We start from the raw sequence: 19,339 nt of genomic DNA on the forward strand, positions 1-19,339 counted from the left end.
TTCCTCCAATCTTGATGCCCATTCTCCTTCATATAGTCCAACTTCTCAGATTATTTGGTCAGCAAACAAATTAAATAGGTATGTGAAGGGATACGAGACCCTGATACACACCTTCCCTAACTTTAACCCAGTCAGTATGCCCTTGTTCTTTTCAAATGACTGCCTCTTGATCTACTTACAGGTTTCTCACGAACACAGTTAGGTGCTCCGGAATTCCATTCTTCACAATGTTATTAATAATTTGTTATGATCCACACAGTCTAATGCCTTCGCATAGTCAAAATGCAGCTAAACATCTTTCCGGTATTCTCTGCTATCAGCCGGGATCCATCTGACATCAGCAGTGATATTCCTGGCTCCACGTCCCCTTCTGACTCTGGCTGGAATTTCTGGCAGTTCCCTCTCTATGTACTCCTGCAGCCACTTTTGAATGATCTTCAGCAAAATTTTACTTGCATGTGATATCAATGATATCTTCCTATAATATCTGCAATTAGTGGATCACCTTTCTTGGGAATAGGCATAAATATGGATCTCTTCCAGACAGTTGTCCAGGTAGCTGTCTTCCAAATTTCTTGGCATAGAAAAGTGAATACTTCCAGTGCTGCATCTGTTTTTGAAATCACCCATTGCTGTCGAGTCGATTCCAACTCATAGTGACCCTAAAGGACAGAGTAGAACCACCCCATAGGTTTCCAAGTAGCCCCTGCTGGATTCAAACTGCTGACCTTTTGGTTAGCAGCCATAGCTCTTAATCACTACACCGCCAGGGTTTCTGTTTGTGGAAATATCTCAAAAATATTCCATTAATTCCTGGAGCCTTGTTTCTCACCAATGCCTTCAGTGCAGCTTGGGCTACTTCTTCCTTCACCACCATCGGTTCCTGATCATATGCTACCTCCTGAAATGGTTGGACATTGACCAGTTCTTTTTGGTATAATGACTCTGTGTATTCTTTCCATCTTCTTTTGATGCTTCCTGTGCTGTTTAATATTTTCCCCATAAAATCCTTCACTATTGTAAATCGAGGCTTGAATTTTTTCTTCAGTTCTTTCAGCTTGAGAAATGCCAAGCATGTTCTTCCCTTTTGGTTTTCTATCTGCAGGTCTTTGCATATTTCATCGTAATACTTTGTCTTCTCGAGCCACCCTTTGAAATCATCTGTTCAGCTCTTTTACTTCATCATTTCTTCCTTTCACTAGCTACTCAACATTCAAGAGCAAGTTTCAAAGTCTCTTCTGACATACATTTTGATCTTTTCTTTCTTCCCTGTCTTTTCAATGACCTCTTGCTTTCTTTATGTATGATGTCCTTGATGTCATTCCACAACTCAACTGGTCTTCAGTCATTATAGTTCAATTCATCAAATTTATCCTTGAGATGTTCTCTAAGTTCAGGTGGGATATACTCAAGGTCGTACTTTGGCTCTTGTCAGCTTGTTCTAATTTTCTTCAGCTTCAACTTGAACTTGAATATGAGTGATTGATAGTCTGTTCCACAGTCGGCCCTCAGCTTTGTTGTGACTCATGATACTGAGCTTTTTCATCATCTCTTTCCACAGATGTAGTTGATTTGATTCCTGTATATTCCATCTGGCAAGATCCACGTGTATAGCCATCATTTATGTTGGTGAAAAAAAGTATTTGCAATAAAGAAGTCATTGGTCTTACAAAATTCTATCATGCAATCTCCAGCATCATTTCTATCACCATATTTTCCGACTACCAATCTTTCTTCTTTGTTTCCATCTTTCACATTCCAATCACCAGTACTTATCAATGCATCCTGATTGCAAGTTCTATCAATTTCAGACTGCAGAAGTTGGTAAAAATCTTCAGTTTCTTCATCTTTGGCCTTAGTGGTTGGTGTGTAAATTTGAATAATAGTCATATTAACTGGTTTTCCTTGTAGGCGTATGGATATTATCCTACCACAGACAGCATCGTACTTCAGGATAGATCTTGAAATGTTCTTTTTAACCAGGAATGCAACACCATTCCTATTCAAGTTGTCATTGCCAATGTAGTAGACCATATGATTGTCCCATTCAAAATGGCTAATACCAGTCCATTTCAGCTCTTTAATGCCTAGGATATCAATGTTTATGTTTTCCATTTCATTTTTGATGATTTCCAATTTTCCTAGATTCATACTTCGAGTCTGTCAGTTTGTCACACTGTGGGGGCTTGCATGTTGCTGTGATGCTGTAAACTATGCCATCGGTATTCAAATACCAGCAGGGTCACCCATGGCGGACAGGTTTCAGCTGAGCTTCCAGACTAATACAGACTAGGAAGAAGGACCCAGTGTTCCACTTCTGAAAAGAATTAGCCAGTGAAAACCTTATGAATAGCAGCTGAACACTATCTGATATAGTGCCAGAAGATGAGCCTCCCCTCCCCAGGTTGGAAAGCACTCAAGATACGACTGGGGAAGAGCTGCCTCCTCAAAGTAGAGTCAACCTTAATGATGTGGATGGAGTCAAGCTTTCGTGACCTTCATTTGCTGATGTGCCATGACTCAAAATGAGAAGGAACAGCTGCAAACATCCATTAATAATCAGAACATGGGATGTACGAAGTATGAATTATCGTAGAGATTAAGATTTACAACACATAGGATAAATTACATAAGATCACAAAAATGGGGGATAATTACATGAGGTCACAGAATGGAGGATGATCACATTGAAACACACAATGGAGGATAATTACATAATAATGAGAATCATGCCATAGGCATGATTGGAGAGACCCATATTTTGGGGGGACGTAATTCAATTCATAACACCACCTATTGTCCATCACCATTGAGTCAATTCTAGCTAATGGCAATCCTCTAAGAAAGAGTAGAACTGTCATATAGTGTTTCCAAGGCTGTAATCTTTATGAAGCAGATTGCCACATCTTTCTTCCCAGGAGCCGCTGGTAGGTTTGAACTGCCGACCTTTCAGTTAGCAGTGGAGCACTTACCACTGGCCCATCAGAGCCCTTGGTGTATATATATACATATATATGTATATATATGTATATATATATGTGTATCTATGTGTGTGTGTATATATATATGTATACACACAAAAACTGCTGTCAAGTCGACCCCAACTCATAGCTATCCTATGGGACAGAGTAGAGCTGCTCCACAGAATTTCAAAGGAGCATCTGGTGGATTCGAGCTGTGAACCTTTTGATTAGCAGCCAGCTCCTGACCACTATGCCAGCACGGCTCTGATATAACTATATATATAAACCAAAAACCAAACTCATTGCCTGTGAGTCAACTCTGACCCATAGCAACCCTATAGAATGGAGTAAAACTGCCCCATAAGGAGCAATTGATGGATTTGAATTGCCAACCTTTTGGTTAGCAGCCAGGCACTTAACCTCTTGTGCCACCAGGGTTCCACTATATAGTATATTTATGCAAATAAAGATCACTGTGCTAATTTTTTACAGCAACATGAGGTGAGGGAATGGTTGGCCAAAAAATGTGTAAGACGTGTTATTTGTGTAAAAATACGGTATACAGGCAGTCTCCGAGTTATGAATGTCTGACTTATGGACAACTGGTACCTAAGAATGACTGTCATAAAGTCTGTTATATTAAAAATTTGAGTTACATACAATAGTTCCTAATAACAAATGCATGCACTGCTTTGTGACGCTCATGAAAACATTGTGCAGTTTGTGTTTCTTAAGATTTTTATAAGCATCCCAGGTATAAAATAGAAAGGTAAAATATATCCTGTATACTAAGACAAACATTTGACTGATGGTAAATAAGAACCAGATGTACCTGTTCCCACTTACCTACAAATTCGACTTAAAGACAGACATAGGAAAGGATCTCATTCATAACCTGGGACTGCCTGTATAGACAGAGATGATATTTATATATAGGTAAGTAGATGATAGATAGACAGGTAGGCAGGTACACAGATAGACAGATAGACAGACAGACAGATAGATAGATAGATTGATCGATCGATCCATCAACTGATCTCAGGATCTTATGCCCATCCCCAGCTACCACCACTGCAGGTCTCACATAGTCCGCATTTCATCTCCTAGTAAAGACGTCTTCTGATTTTTATTAGGATAGACTACTCACAATTAATACCTGAAGAAATGTGTTGCCATGGAAAGGAGGCTTTGTTAGAAACATGCAAATTTACCACAAGCATGATTCTGTCAGCTTAATCACTCATTATAGGAATGTGGAGAAAGAATCAAGGGCAAGTATCTGCAGTATTTCTCCAAGTGATGAACAGAATGATAAAATAGTAGAATGGTCAAGTAGCAGCTTCAGGACTTGGGCTTTTTGGAAGAAAACAGATGAACTATAGATGGTTTATAATTGTATCCTTGTCCCCAAAAAGAACCAAAAACCAAACCCACTGCCGTAAAGTCAATTCCAACTCACAGCGAACCTATAGGACAGAGCAGAGTTGCCCCAAAGAGTTTCCAAGGAGCTCCTGGCTGATTCGAACTGCTGACCTTTTGGTTAGCAGCCGTAGCACCTAACCACTACTCCACCAAGTTTTCTCAAAAGCATGGTTTAAATATACATAAGACCTGGTCAGAACTACCATTTGAAAAATAGTCTTGAAACTAGCTGCAGCAAAGAACAGGTATGAGTGACATTTAAGGCAGACACCAAGTCACACGAATCAGAGGCACCTCTGCACACAAACTTGGGTTTAAAATGGTGGTGTGAAATCTGATTCTAAAAGTGTACTCTTACAAATTTAACAATATAAGCAGCAGATGAAGTACAATGAGCAGAACAACAAAAACAGTAAATGAAAGGGCTGCGTAGCCAGCAAAAAAAAAAGACACATTTTAAAAAATGTGAAAGGCATGATCCTGGTGTTGCTCCAACTCACTTTCTAATTCTACCAGGCTCAGAAATAATGCTGAATAAGAACTCACTAATTTTAACACCAATTACTCCCCCAAAACAGGAGAGGAGCAGCCTGAGGAAATTTCCACAAGAGCATGAGGTCAGCCATGAACACCTTTTTTTGTTTCTTGTTTTCTCCTTCTCCCAAAGGGACAAGTAAACCACTGTAATTTTCTATTTCAACGTCTCCTGCTGGGAGGAAAATGGGAAAGGAAAGGCAGACCAATAACAAATACCTAAAACTAATTATCTCTAGCAAGAATAGGGGATTTCACCTAATAGGAGACAAAAGAAAAAGCAATTAAGGCACAATCTGAGTGAGCAAGAAGCAGGGGAGGATGTTCTCAGGGGCCCAGGTGAAGGAGGAGCTTCCTTCTATCCAGGATGAGTCTATACAGGTCTACTCATTTTGTGATTTGAAAGGCTGGTGTGGAAAACAGCAAAATACAGTTGAGAACCACTCAAGCTGTCTCTCCTCCCCTCTGAGAGAAAGTTCTGAGTCTCATGTTGAATAGAAAAAAACGTTCAAGCCCCAAGAATAGCCCTCCACTGTGACAGACACAGTGCAAACAAAGTGGGGTGAACCTGGGCACAGAATGTTCGATGCACTTGCTGAGAAATCCTGCACAGCCAACGTTGTATGTGCTCTGACCTCTTTATTCCATACCTAAGAAAATCCCCAAAATAAAACACTGCATCTGTATAGCTCCAAGAAGACTGACAAGCCACACAGACGGTGATAGAGGAGTGACATGCTAATGTGCACACACCAGGTACCTTACCATGAAGGCACAGCGAAGCCCAAGCTGAGAGAGAGGAAAGGAGGAAAGCAAGTCAGTATGCAAGAAGGAGGACAGCAAAAGACAGCTGATCAATCTATCACAGAAAAAAACATCACCCAAGAAAAAGATAAAAATTCCCTGCAGTTACTCTAGAAGAATTTTGAAACAACATTGAACAGATCAACTATAAGGTGATAAAATGACTTAATGATCTGAAATGAAGAATCACGGAGAAAATTTTCAACCATTGCAGAAGTAAATAAGAACAACAAAGACCAAATTACTGACAAAGAACAAAGCCTTAAGATTATCACGGTGAAAAAGAACAGAGTTTAAAACAATTAAAGAAAAAATAATAGATAAGGCAGAGAAAAATAGTGAGCTTCCTAATGTGTAAACAATTGGTGTCCCTAAAATTTAGAAGTCAACACAGCAAAAATCCCCTAAAACAAAGGGAAAACTGATTCAAATGATCTAATGGGCAAGCCATGTTCCCCAAAATCAATATAGAAAGCTCACCCTGGGAAACATCTTTAAGAGCTAATGAATTTAAATAAAGAAAGAGTTATACAACTATCTTGGTACATACTTTATCAATTAAAAATCAATACCTAGAAAGTTTTAAAGAAAGCATACTTGAATTTATTTAATGTATCTTAAAGAAAATCAAAAGAGCATGACAACCCAGAAGAAAATCTTTGCAACATATTTGACAGATGGTTAATTTTCTTATTAAGCATGTATAAAAGTCAACAAGAAAAAAATTAACAACCAAATAGAAAAATGGATAAAATAGAAGAATAAATGACAGAAGAGAAAAAGGAGGAAGAAAGGAACAAAAGAAGGAAGAAGGGAGGGAGGGTTGATGGGCTGAGAGGCAGGCTAACCACACTCATATAATGTAATGAAAGTCAAAACAATGAGGACATACCATTTTTCTCCTTGGAAAGTTTGAGGATACTCAGCGCTGGTGAGACTGGGGAAATCAGGTACTTTCATACTCTGCTAATTGGAGTACAGATTGGTCCAACCTTTCTAGAAGGCAATTTTGCAACATGAATAAAAATTCAGTGTTCGTAGAAAAATATTCACAAAATGTTGCCAATGTATATATGTGAGCAACAATGTATAAACACACCAAGAGTTCATTAATATGATCCTAGTTAAAGAAATTACGATACATCCATATCTATGCAATTGAATATTAATAAATACATACTGCAATGGAATACTAATTCATATATATTCAATGTTTACATTAAATATAATTTAAATTAATGTACCTATTAAAATGTAACACTAGTTAATACACATATACTATATTAATACATATTAATATAATAAAATATGTTTATATCATAAATATATATATTTATAGATTATGCTGAATATAATTAAAAAACTATTGCAGCAGTACCTCCACAGGGAACTGTTAGAAATTCAAGCAGGTTTTAGAAGAGGACCTGGAATGAGAGATATCATTGCTGATGTCAGATGGATCTTGGCTAAAAGCAGGGAATACCAGAAAGATGTTTACCTGCATTTTATTGACTTTGCAAAGGCATTCGGTCTGCAGATCATAACAAATTATGAATAACATTGCAAAGAATGGGAATTCCAGAACACTTAATTGTACTCATATGGAACCTGTACATAGACCAAGAGACAGTCTTTCAAACAGAACAAGAGGATACTGTATGGCTTAAAATCAGGAAAGGTGTGCATCAGGATTGTATCCATTCACCATATTTATGCAATCTGTATGCCAAGCAAATAATTCAAGAAGCTGGACTATTTGAAGAAGAATGTGGCATCTGAATTGGAGGGAGACTCATTAACAACATGTATTATGCAGATGACAAAACCTTGCTTGCTAAAAGTGAAGAGGACTTGAAGCACTGATGAAGTTCAAAGACTATAACCTTTAGTAAGGATTTCACCTCAATATAAAGAAAACAATTATCACAACTGGACCTCACCTCAATATAAAGAAAACAATTATCACAACTGGACCAAAAAGCAACATCACGATAAATGGAGATAAGATTGAAATTGTCAAGGATTTTATTTTACTTGGATTCACAATCAACACCCATTGAAACAGCGGTCAAGAAATCAAACGATGCATTGCACTGGGAAAATCTGTTGCAAAAGACCTCTATAAAGTGTTAAGAAGCAAAGATATCACTTTTGGGACTCAAGTGTGCCTAAGCCATGGTATATAGTATATTCAATCGCCTCATATGCATGTGAAAGCTGGGCAATGATTAAGGAAGACTGAAGAAGAATTGACACATTTGGATTGTGGTGTTGGCGAAGAATATCGATTATACCATAGGCTGCTAGAAGAACAAACAGATCTGTCTTGGAAGAAGTACAACCGGAATGCTCCTTAGAAGCCAGGATGGTTAAATTTTGTCTTACATACTTTGGGCATGTTATCAGGAGGGACCAATCCCTGGAGAGGGACACCATGTTTGGTAAACTAGAAGGTCAACCAAAAAGAAGAAGATCCTCAATAAGATGGATTGACGCAGTGTCTGCAACAATGGGCTCAAACATAGTAATGTTTGTGAGGATGACACAGGACTCAGCAGCATTTCGTTCTGTTGTGTATGGAGTTGCAATGAGTCGGAACAACATACATACATATGTCAATGAGGAACAAGAAAGGGCCATACTGCTGGGAATATATAATATCATTCATATTTTATGTAAATGAAGAGAGTGAGAGAATGTGAGATGTGCAATAATAAGAGAGGTGTTAACAAAGAGTTCGAGAGAGGCTGTGTTAAGTGCATTATCTTTTCCTGGAAAATAACGGGAAAAATGTGACAAGGAAAGAGTAGTTCAGGGTCAAAGATTACTCTTATTAGCATTTTTTTTTTATCAGGTAAAATCTAATCATATAAAAGTGTTTTTTTTTTTTTTTTTTAATGTCATTAGGTTTATTTAAGTTAGGCTTATTGAACCTTTTCTATCTTAAGCTGTTTTTATTTAGAACCAAATGCATATTATTGAAAAAAATAAATACATGTTTTTCATCAAATTGTAGTTTTTTTAGTTAATAAAATGTTCATAAAGTATAAAGCTATTCTTAATAACAATATTAAATTCAGTAAAGAAGGGAACAAAGAAAGAGAGACAGGAGGGAGAAAGGGGGCACAAAAGGGAGAGGATAGAAGGAAGACAAGAAGAAAATCTACAAAGTGGGCAAATAAAAGAAAGAAGGAGGAAAAGAAGAATAGAAGGAAAGGTGGGAGGGAACAGAAAGAACCTAGACCACATATATAAAAAAAAAATGCCAAGAGGTAAAAACTGAAAATGTTTTTGAAATGCAAAAACGTAGGTTAAAATCATCTAACTTAGTTTAAATGGCTGTTGGTAAAGAATTTAAGCTTTAAATTTGACAAGAAAATAATACATTCATGGCAATTATTAATTGTTGTCATTGTTGTTAGGTGCCCTCAAGTAGGTTCAAAGTTACAGCAACCCTATGCACAACAGAATAAAACACTGCCGAGTCCTGCTCCATCCTCACAATCATTGTTACGTTTGAGCCCACTGTTGCAACCACTGTGCCAATCCATGTCATTGAGGGTCTTCATCTTTTTTTTCTGACCCTCTACCTTACCAAGCATGATGTCTTTCTCCAGGGACTGGTTCCTCCTGATAACATGTCCAAAGTATGAGAGAAGTCTTGCCATCCTTGCATCTAAAGAGCATTCTGGCTGTACTTCTTCCAAGACAGATTTGTTATTTCTTCTGGCAGTCCATGGTATAGTCAATATTCTTCACCAACACCACAATTCAAAGGCATCAATTCTTCTTCAGTCTTCCTTATTCGTTGTCCAGCTTTCACATGCATATGAGGCGATTGAATATACCGTGGCTTGGGTCAGGTGCACCTTAATCTTCAAGGTCACACCTTTGCTCTTCAACACTTTAAAGAGGTCCTTTGCGGCAGATTTGCCAGTGCAATATATTGTTTGATTTCTTGACTGCTGCTTCCATGGGTGTTAACTGTGGGTCCAAGGAAAATAGAATCCATGGCAATTTAAATATTTTCTGTTTATGATGATGTTGCTTATTGGTCCAGTTGTGAGGATTTTTGTATTCTTTATGTTGAGGTACAATCCATACTGAAGTCTGTAGTCTTTGATCTTCATCAGCAAGTGCTTCCCGTCCTTTTCACTTTCAGCAAGCAAGATTGTGTCATCTGCATAACACAGGTAGTGAATGAGTCTTCTTCCAGTCCTGATGCCAAATTCTTCCTCTTAAAGCCCAGCTTCTTAGATTTTTTGTTCAGCATGCAGATCGAGTAAGTATGGTAAAAGGATACAGCCCTGACACACACTTTTCTTGATTTTATACCACCCACTATTACCTTGTTGTTTGAATGACTGCCTGTTGGTCCATGTACAGGTTTCTCATGAGCACAATTAAGTGTTCTAGAGCTCCCATTCTTGGCGATGTTATAATTACAACACGCTATTTCTTAAATTTATATGTGAAGTTTACATTTTATGGAAGACCAATACTCACAGCTGCTAATTGAAAGGTTGGAAGTTTAAGTCCACACAGATATGCCTCAAAAGAAAGGCCTGGCAATCTACTGCCAAAAAATTGGCCATCAAAAACCCTGTGGAGCAGAGTTCTACTCTGGCACACACAGGGTTGCCATGATTCAGAATCAACTAGAAGGCAGCTGGGTAACTTACCTTTAGCAAATTGAAAACAATGAGTCTTGTTTCAAAGCCAGCAAGAGAGAAAATTGTGGCACTTCATTTTTGGTACTTAATTTTTCTTCAGGATCCCTGGTGGTACAGTGGTTAAGTGCTCAGCTGCTAATTGAGAGTTCAGCATTTCAAACTCCCTAGCTGCTCCATAGGAGAAATATGTGGCAATTTGCATACATAAAAAATTACAGCCCTGGCAGTTCTACTCTGTCCTATAAGGTCACTTTAAGTCAAAACCAACTTGACGGTAATTTTTGGTTTGGTTTTTAATTTTTCTTCATCAAGAATGTAAGAAAGCTAATCGTGACCAAGAAGAAATAATAATAATAATAAATTGGCTGAAAACAATAGTGCTTTCTTCGATGAGATTTGATGCAGCTAAGGCAGGCCTCTACTCCATTCAGTAGTTTTCATTAAGTTTCATAAAGTAGGTACTCAACATATATATTCTGGCTGGATAAATAAATGAAGGAAAAATGATACCAGAGAGGAGAGATGGGTGACAAATTCTTGAATGATATGAAGAGGTGACTCAGTTGGATTTGTATGTTCAAGGGTCAGTGATTAAGAGATACCTAGAAGTAATTATTTTTAGAAGTAAATACTTAACTTATTGTTTCTCCCAGGCAATAAACATTAATCAAGCATTTATTATGGCTAGTCATTATCTCTTTGGATCTTCAAATAAATTTTATAAGGAAGATCTCATTATCTCCATCTATAAGTGACAAAACTGAGACTCTGAAAGTTAATAGAACTTGCCCAAGATCACACAAATAGAAATGCCAAAGGTCAGATTTGAAACCAACTCTGGCCAACCCTAAACCAGTTGAGGAGTTTCTGACTCATGGCAACCCCATATGTTGCAGACTAGAACTATGCTCACTGCACAGTTGCCATTGAATGGATTCTGACTCAGGGCAACACCATGTGTTGTGGAGTAGAACTGTGCCCCACAGGATTTTCATGTGACCTTTTGGAAGCAGATCACCAGGCCTTTCTTGTGAGGTACCTCTGGGTGAGTTCAAACTGCTAAACTTGCAGTTATCACCTGAGAGTTTAACTGTATGTGACACCCAGGGATCTAAAGAGTTATATATACTCCATCCCCTTTCACTGATGGCGATACCTCAGAGAAAGGTGGACAGAAATAGGCAGTCCTGAAGCTCAGAATCTATCACAAGTAACAGGACATGAAGTTACAAAAACAGAACCAATCAAAATAAAGGCACATTCAATGGAAAGAATTTACAGAGGCTAAAAAACCGTGGCTTGTTGTGTGGCATTTGTTGTAGGGATGGTGGCTAGTAAATCTTCATTGAGTATCTACCTGATTTATTTGGTCTCCCTTTTCTCTGGAAGAATTTTCCCAGGAGTGGGCGTTTAACCAACTCCTTTTTTTTTTTGTATCCCTATATACTATAACAAAACACCTGAATATGAAACCTGGATACTGCCCAAGCAGCTAGATGAATGGATAAGCCTTTGCCATTACCAAGGACTGGAATTTTGCATTTGAGGTTAAATATATTTAGTTTATGGTGGTTGAAACCACATCATTGAGAAAAGTGACTTTAAAGATAATGATAATAATGTTTGTGACTCGATTGTAAGAAGCAATTTGTGGGAAAGTATCATTACAACACAATGTACCACAAAGACTTCACTTCTCTTTCATGTCCTGTGTTTACACTGACACTGTTCTTCCTCATTAAATAGGTCTTTGATCTCCTTTCACTTTTTTGCACTTAGACTCAATCTAGATAGTGAACTTGGTGGTCTAGGGTAAAGGAAGTCTAACTGAGTTCATCTCCCCTAACAATCAGTAGATAAAGAGAAAAGAAATTGTTGTCTATGCATGTGGAATAATAGTCTTCTTCCAGTTGAGTTTGGGAGTTAAATACATGTGACAGATACCCTATACTCTGAGGGCAGTTTTCTTCTATTTTAGTAACATTACCATGTCATCAATTTAGCATGTTAGGGAATTCTCCTCTGTATACATTCAGTGTTTCTCAAAATTTCATTCATGTACAATTTGTAATTCAGTAGACAATTTTAGGTGACATAGGGGTTAACATATTTATTATCATATGTTAAAATATTAGAAGCTGGATCAACGACATAAATGTAAGAACTAAAATCATAAAACTCTTAGAATAAAACATAGGGATAGTGCTTTGGGACCTAGTTGTTGACGACAGATTGTTAGGTATAATACCAAAAGCACAAGCAACAAAATAGATACGTTGGACTTCACTGATATTAAAAACATTTGTGTACCAAAGAACTTCATCAGTAAAATAAAGAGACAACCTACTTGATAGGAGAAAATACTTGAGAACCATATATATATGATAGGAACGCTGGTGGCACACTGGTTAAGCATTTGGGTACTAACTGAAAGGTTGGCACTTCGAATCTACCAGCCACTCTGTGAAAAACCTATGAGGCAGTGTTGCTCTGTCCTATAGGGTTGCTACGAGTTGGAATTGATTTGATGGCAATTTTTTTTTTTTTTGGTGGGTAGGGTTTAATATCAAGAACATATAAAGAACTTCTACAATTCAACAACAAAAAGACATACAACCCAACCAAAAAAATGGGCAAAGGACTTGAGGAGATATTTCTCCAAAGAAGATATAAAAATGGTAATAAACAAAAAAAGAACCCCCACTGCCGTCGAGTCAATTCTGACTCATAGCGACCCTACAGACACAGTAGAACTGCCCCACAGGCTTTCCAAGGAGCACCAGTAAGCACATGAAAATACGCTCAATGTCATCAGTCATCAGTGTTGGTGTTACGTGTTGTCAAGTCGATTTTGACTCATATCAACTCCATGTGACAGAGTAGAACTGCCTTACATGGTTTTCTAGGCTGTAATCTTTACGGGAGCAGTATGCCAGATCTTTCTCCTGTGGAAATGCTTGGTATGTTTAAACCACCAACCTTTCAGTTATCAGCCAAGCACTTGATCATTGCACCACCATGGCTCAGGGAAATTCAAGTTGAAACCAAAAGATTCCACTTCACCCTCACTAGGATGGCTATTACCAGAAAAAACAGAAAATAACAAATGCTAGTGAGGCTGTGGAGAAGCTGGAATCCTCATCCACTGTTGCTGAGTTTGTAAAATGGTACAGCACCTGTGCAAAACAGTTTGGCGATCCCTCAAAATTTAAACAGACATAATTAGGCTCCTCCCCCAAGAAGGTGGTATTGAACAGTTGAGTGTTTCCATCGCCCTACAACAATTTAAGAGAAAAAGAAACAAAATAGCATAAGCAAAGTAGTGGAACTGATGAACTCGAAGCAAAGCACCCAACTGAAGGCAGAAGGAAGAGCAGCACGCTACAAGGTAGGAAAGTCTTTCTCTCCATTGCTTACGAGAACCCCTTTACTCTGCCTTCATGTAAACTACAGGACAGAGTAGAACTGTCTCATAGGGTTTCCAAGGAGCAGCTTGGTGGCTTCAAACTGCCAAACTTTGGGTTAGCAGCCAAGCTGTTAACCACTGTGGCACCAGGGCTCCTCTGTGTAAATTGGGAGCCACAAACACACTGAGCAGCTGGTGAAATACACTGACACTGCTCCCTAGGGCTAGAAGAATGGTAGAGGAACTTCACTTTTGCTGATGTTTTGCTACTTCAAAGTCTTAAATATCTTTCTGGAAGCAGCCAGGAAAACAGATTTACAGGGAGAAACCAGTCTCCCCACAACCCAACAAGACTTAAAAAAAAAAAGGGGGGGGGGGACTGGGGAATAATTTGCATTGCCTCCAGGCTACATAATAATAGACACTCATTGGAACTTAATGGATATAAACAGTAGGGTGATTCCCTGAAATGACCCCCAGAGCCTTAAAACTTTTCACAATGCCTAAAACCTGTGGAATCAGATCAGAACCTTATATCAATAAAAGAAGTATCTGAGGCCCTACCACAGAAGAGAGGAGGGGGCACACATCCTCAGAATGGCGGAGTCACTGCTGGAAAAAGTAAAGGGCCATAGCACCCTCTAGTGGAATTTAGGGGAAGAAGGCTGAAATAAAGGTTAAAAAAAAAAAAAAAGCACAATCCCTGTGGAAAGAGAATATTCTGAGCTCCAAAATTACCACAGTATAATATCCAAATGCCTCAGGTTCAACAAAAAGTTGCAGTGAAACTTGGGAAGTGTGTAAGGTGGAAACATATCACAGAACAAAAATTCAAATATTTTCCACTAAAATGAGTGACAGAAAAATGGTAAGACTGCACCCTGTCAAAGGTGGAAAACTTGCGAGACCCGGAAAAATAAGAGTCAAGTTCTGACTCTCACAGGTTTTACTGTGTAACGTATACAAGAACACAGGATAAAGTGGCCCAGTTAAAAAAAAAAAAGTTATGAAGAAGTTGAAATTAGTCCTGTAGAGACCAGGATAATGGGAAAAATAGAGGGCTTTCAAACAACTATGTTAAATATGTTAAAAAAATGCAAAGAACACATAGACAACAAACTAATGGAGATCAGGAAACAAAATGAGAAACTCAATAAGGAGATAGAAAACATATAAAAGAACCATACAGAAATACTGGAATTGAGGAATAAAATAACTGAATTGGAAAATGCAAGGGAGAGATTAAATAGATTGGAGCAGAGAGAGGAGAGAATAAATGAACTAGAGGACATGGTAACTGAATTTATCAAGTCTCAAGAGATATAAGAGAAAAAACAGAGAAAAGTGAACAAAGCCAAATGGAATTGTTAGACCTTATCAATAAATTCAACATAAGGACCATGGGCATCCCAGAAGAAGAGGAGAGAACGAAAAGGATAGAAAGAATATTCCCAGATATAATGACAGAAATTTTTCCAGACCTGAATAAGGAGATGAACCTGAAAATCCAGGAAGATAGTTAAACTCCAAGCAGAATGAATCCAAGGAGGTCTTCTACCAAGACATATTGTAATAAAATACTTGAAAACCAAAGACAAGGAAAGAGTTCTAAAAGCAACAAGAGGAAAGCACTGTATAACTTTTAAGGAGTCCTTGGTAACACTAAAGGCCAATTTCTCCTCAGAAACCCTGGAGACCAGGAGGCAATGTGACAGCATATATAAAATACTGAAAGAAAAGTATTGCCAACCAAGGATTCTTTACCCACCACAGTTGTCCTTCAAAAACAAGGGTGAAATCAAGACATTCCCAGATAATAAACGTTTGGGGAATTGGTTACTACCAGACTTCTTTGCAAGAATTACTCAAGGGAATCCTTCAGGTGGAAAGGAAAGGACACTAAACAGATTGCTAAAACCGCAGTCGGAAAGAATATTAAAAATAAGCAGTGGCATGGGCAAATAATGGAGCCAGTCGTATAGTGTTTCTAATAGGTAAATTTAATAGTGAGGAGCCCTGGTGGTGTAGTGGTTAAGCTCTCAGGTGCTAACCAAAAGGTCGCTGGTTCAAACCCACCAGCTGCTCCATGGGAAAAAGATGTGGCAGTCTGCTTTCTTAAATGTAAATGTTACAGGCTTGAAAACTGTGTATGAGGCAGTTCTACTCTGTTTTTTAAGGTCACTACGAGTCGGAATTGACTCAACAATAATGAGTTTGGCTTTTTGGTTTTTAAATTTAGTAGTTAAGTTCTACAAGCATTACAACATCAAATGCACAAGAAATAAGTGCAAATTTAATCTAACAAACACAGGATATATAATGATGTAATTGGTGCCACAACAACAGATGTGAAGGAGGGACGAGTGAAATAGAAAGAGTTTTAGTACGTTAATGTTGCATGTTACTTGTTTGTAAGTTAAATGTTGTTATCAAGGTAAAATAAGTTGTTGTGAATATAAGTTGTTAGATGTAATATTGGTGGTAACCACTATGAAAATATTTTTTAAAACATACACAGAAGGAAGAAGAATGAAATAAAAAAGCCTCAAAAAAAAGCAACTAAACACAAAAAATAGCAAAAGTGTAGGAATTGTGGGACAAGGAAGACACAAGACAGATAAAGAAACAATTGGCAAAATGAACGAAGTACATCCTTCTTTCTCAGTAATTACCTTAAATGTAAATGGTTTAAGCTCTCTATTCGACAAGTAGAAAGTATCTGAATGCATTAAAAACATAATCTACCCTTATGTTGTCCACAAGAAACATATCTTAGGCCCAAAGACACAGAATGAAAGTGAAAGGATGGAAAAGAATATTACATGAAACAAGTATCAGGCAAAATAGATTTCAAATAAAAATCTGTTACAAGATATGAATAATGACATTACATAATAATAAGAGGATCACTACATCAAGAAGACATAAGACTTATAAATACACATGCACCTAACATCAGTGCCCCAAAACATATGGAAAAAAATTATGAAAGATCTGAGAGGATTAATAGACAACTCTGCAATAATAGTTTGGGAATTTAATACACCACTTTCAATACTGAACAGAACATCTAAAAAGAAGGTAGATAAGGACACAGAAGACTTAAACAACACCATAAGCCATTTAGACCTTGTTGTTGTATTGTTAGGTGCCTTTGAGTCAATTGTGACTCATAGCTACACTATGTACAACAGAATGAAACACTGCCTGGTTCTGCACCATCCTCTCAGTCGTTGTTATACTTGACCCCATTTTTGCACCCGTTGTGTCAATCCATTTCAGTGAGGGCCTTCCGCTTTTTCCCTGATCCTCTACCAAACATGATGTCTTTCTCCAGGGACTGGTCCCTCTTGATAACATGTCCAAGGTATGTGAGATGAAGTCTCACCATTCTTGCTTCCAAAGAGCATTCTGGCTATCTCCCAAGACAGTCTGTGGTATATTCAATATTCTTTACCAACATCATAATTCAAAGACATTAATTCTTCTTCATTCTTCCTTATTCATTGTCTAACTTTTACATGCATATGAGGCAATAGAAAACACACATCTTGGGTCAGGTGCAACTTAATCCTCAAAGTGACAACTTTACTTTTTAACACTTCAAAGAGGTCTTTTGTCAACAGATTTGCCCAATGCAATACATCATTTGATTTCTTGACTGCTGCTTCCATAGGCATTGATTGTGGATCTAAGTAACATAAAATTCTTAACAACTTCAATACTTTCTGTTTACCACGACATTGCTTATTAGGCCATTGAGAGGATTTTTGTTTTCTTTATGTTGAGATGTAATTCATACTGAAGGCTGTGGACTTTGCTCATCAGTAAGTGCTTCAAGTCTTCTTTACTTTAGCAAGCAAGATTGTGTCATCTGCATAATGCAGGTTGTTACTGAGTCTTCCTCCAATCCTGATGCCCCGTTCTTCTTCATAGAGTCCAGCTTCTTGAATTATTTGTTCAGCATATGGATCGAATAGGTATGTTGAAAGGATACAATCCTGACTTTACCATGCAGTATTCCCTTGTTCTGTTTGAACGACTGTCTCTTGATCCATGTACGGATTCCTCATGAGGACAATTAAGTGTTCTGGAAATCCCATTCTTCGCACTTTTACCCATAATTTGTTATGATACACACAGTTGAATGCCTTTGCATAATCAATAAAACACAGGTAAACATATTTTTGGTATTCTCTGCTTTCATCCAAGACCCATCTGACATCAGTAATAATATCCCTTGTTCCATGTCCTCCTCTGAATCTGGTTTGAATTTCTGACAGTTCCCTGTCAATGTACTGCTCAAACCACTTTTGATTTATCTTCAGCAAAATTTTACCTGTGTGTGATATTACTGATATTGCCCGATAGTATCCGCATTCTGTTGTATTACCTTTCTTTGGAATGGGCACAAATGTAGATCTCTTCCAGTTGGTTGGCTGGGTAGGTGTCTTCCAAATTACTTGGCATAGACAAGTGAGCAACTCCAGCACTGCATCCGTTTGTTGAAACATCTCAATTGGTATTCTGTCAATTCCTGGACCTTTGTTTCTCACCAGTGTCTTCAGTGCAGCTTGCAATTTTTTCCTTCTATACCATCGGGTCTTGATCACATGCTATCTGCTGAAATGGCTGAATGTTGACCCATTCTTTTGGGTACAGTGACTTTGTATTTTCCTTCCATCTTCTTTTGGTGCTTCCTGCATCATTCAATATTTTCCCTCTAGAAACCTTCAATATTATACCTTGAGGCTTGAGTTATTTCTTTAGTTCTTTCAGCCTGAGAAATGCCAATTGTGTTCCTCCCTTTTGGTGTTTTAACTTCTAGTCTTTCACATTTCATTATAATACTTTACTTTGTCTTCTCAAGCTGCTTTTTGAAATCTTCCAGTCAGCTCTTTTACTTCATTATTTCTTCCATTAGCTTTAGCTACTCTGTGTTCAAGAACAACTTTCAGAGTCTTTTGTGACACCCATTTGGGTCTTTTCTTTCTTCCTTTATGTATTATGTCCTTGATGTCATTCCACAACTTGTTTGGTCTTCGGTCATTAATGTTCAATGTGTCAAATCTATTCTTGAGATGTTCTCTAAATTCAGATAGGATATACTCAACTTCATATTTTGGCTCCTGTGGACTTCCTCTAATTTTTTTCAGCTTCAATTTGAATTTGTATATTGGTGACTGATAGTCTGTTCCACAGTCGGCCACTGATCTTGTTCTGACTGATGATATTGAGCTTCTCCACTGTCTTTTTTCACAGACGCAGTCAATTTGATCCCTGTGTATTCCTTCTGGTGAGGTTCACATGTATAGTTGCCATTTATGTTGTTGAAAAAAAAAGGTATTTGCAATGAAAAAGTCATTGGTCTTGCAAAATTATATCATGTGATCTCGGCACTGTTTCTATCACCAAGGCCATATTTCCCAACCACTGATGCTTCTTCTTTGTTTCCAACTTTTGCATCCTAATCACCAGTAACTAGCAATGCATCTTGATTGCATGCTTGATCAATTTTAGACTGCAGAAGTTGGTAA

At 37.8% G+C, this 19,339-nt stretch overlaps 1 protein-coding gene across 2 annotated transcripts in view; it reads left to right on the plus strand.

Annotated features, from left to right (window-relative positions):
- The window catches only part of MACROD2 (mono-ADP ribosylhydrolase 2), a 2,492,337-nt gene that overhangs the window by 2,430,322 nt on the left and 42,676 nt on the right, over positions 1 to 19,339 (plus strand). The gene's annotated exons all lie outside the window — the stretch shown is intronic.

Source organism: Elephas maximus, chromosome 25 (assembly GCF_024166365.1).
Source record: "Elephas maximus indicus isolate mEleMax1 chromosome 25, mEleMax1 primary haplotype, whole genome shotgun sequence".
NCBI lineage: Eukaryota > Metazoa > Chordata > Mammalia > Proboscidea > Elephantidae > Elephas > Elephas maximus.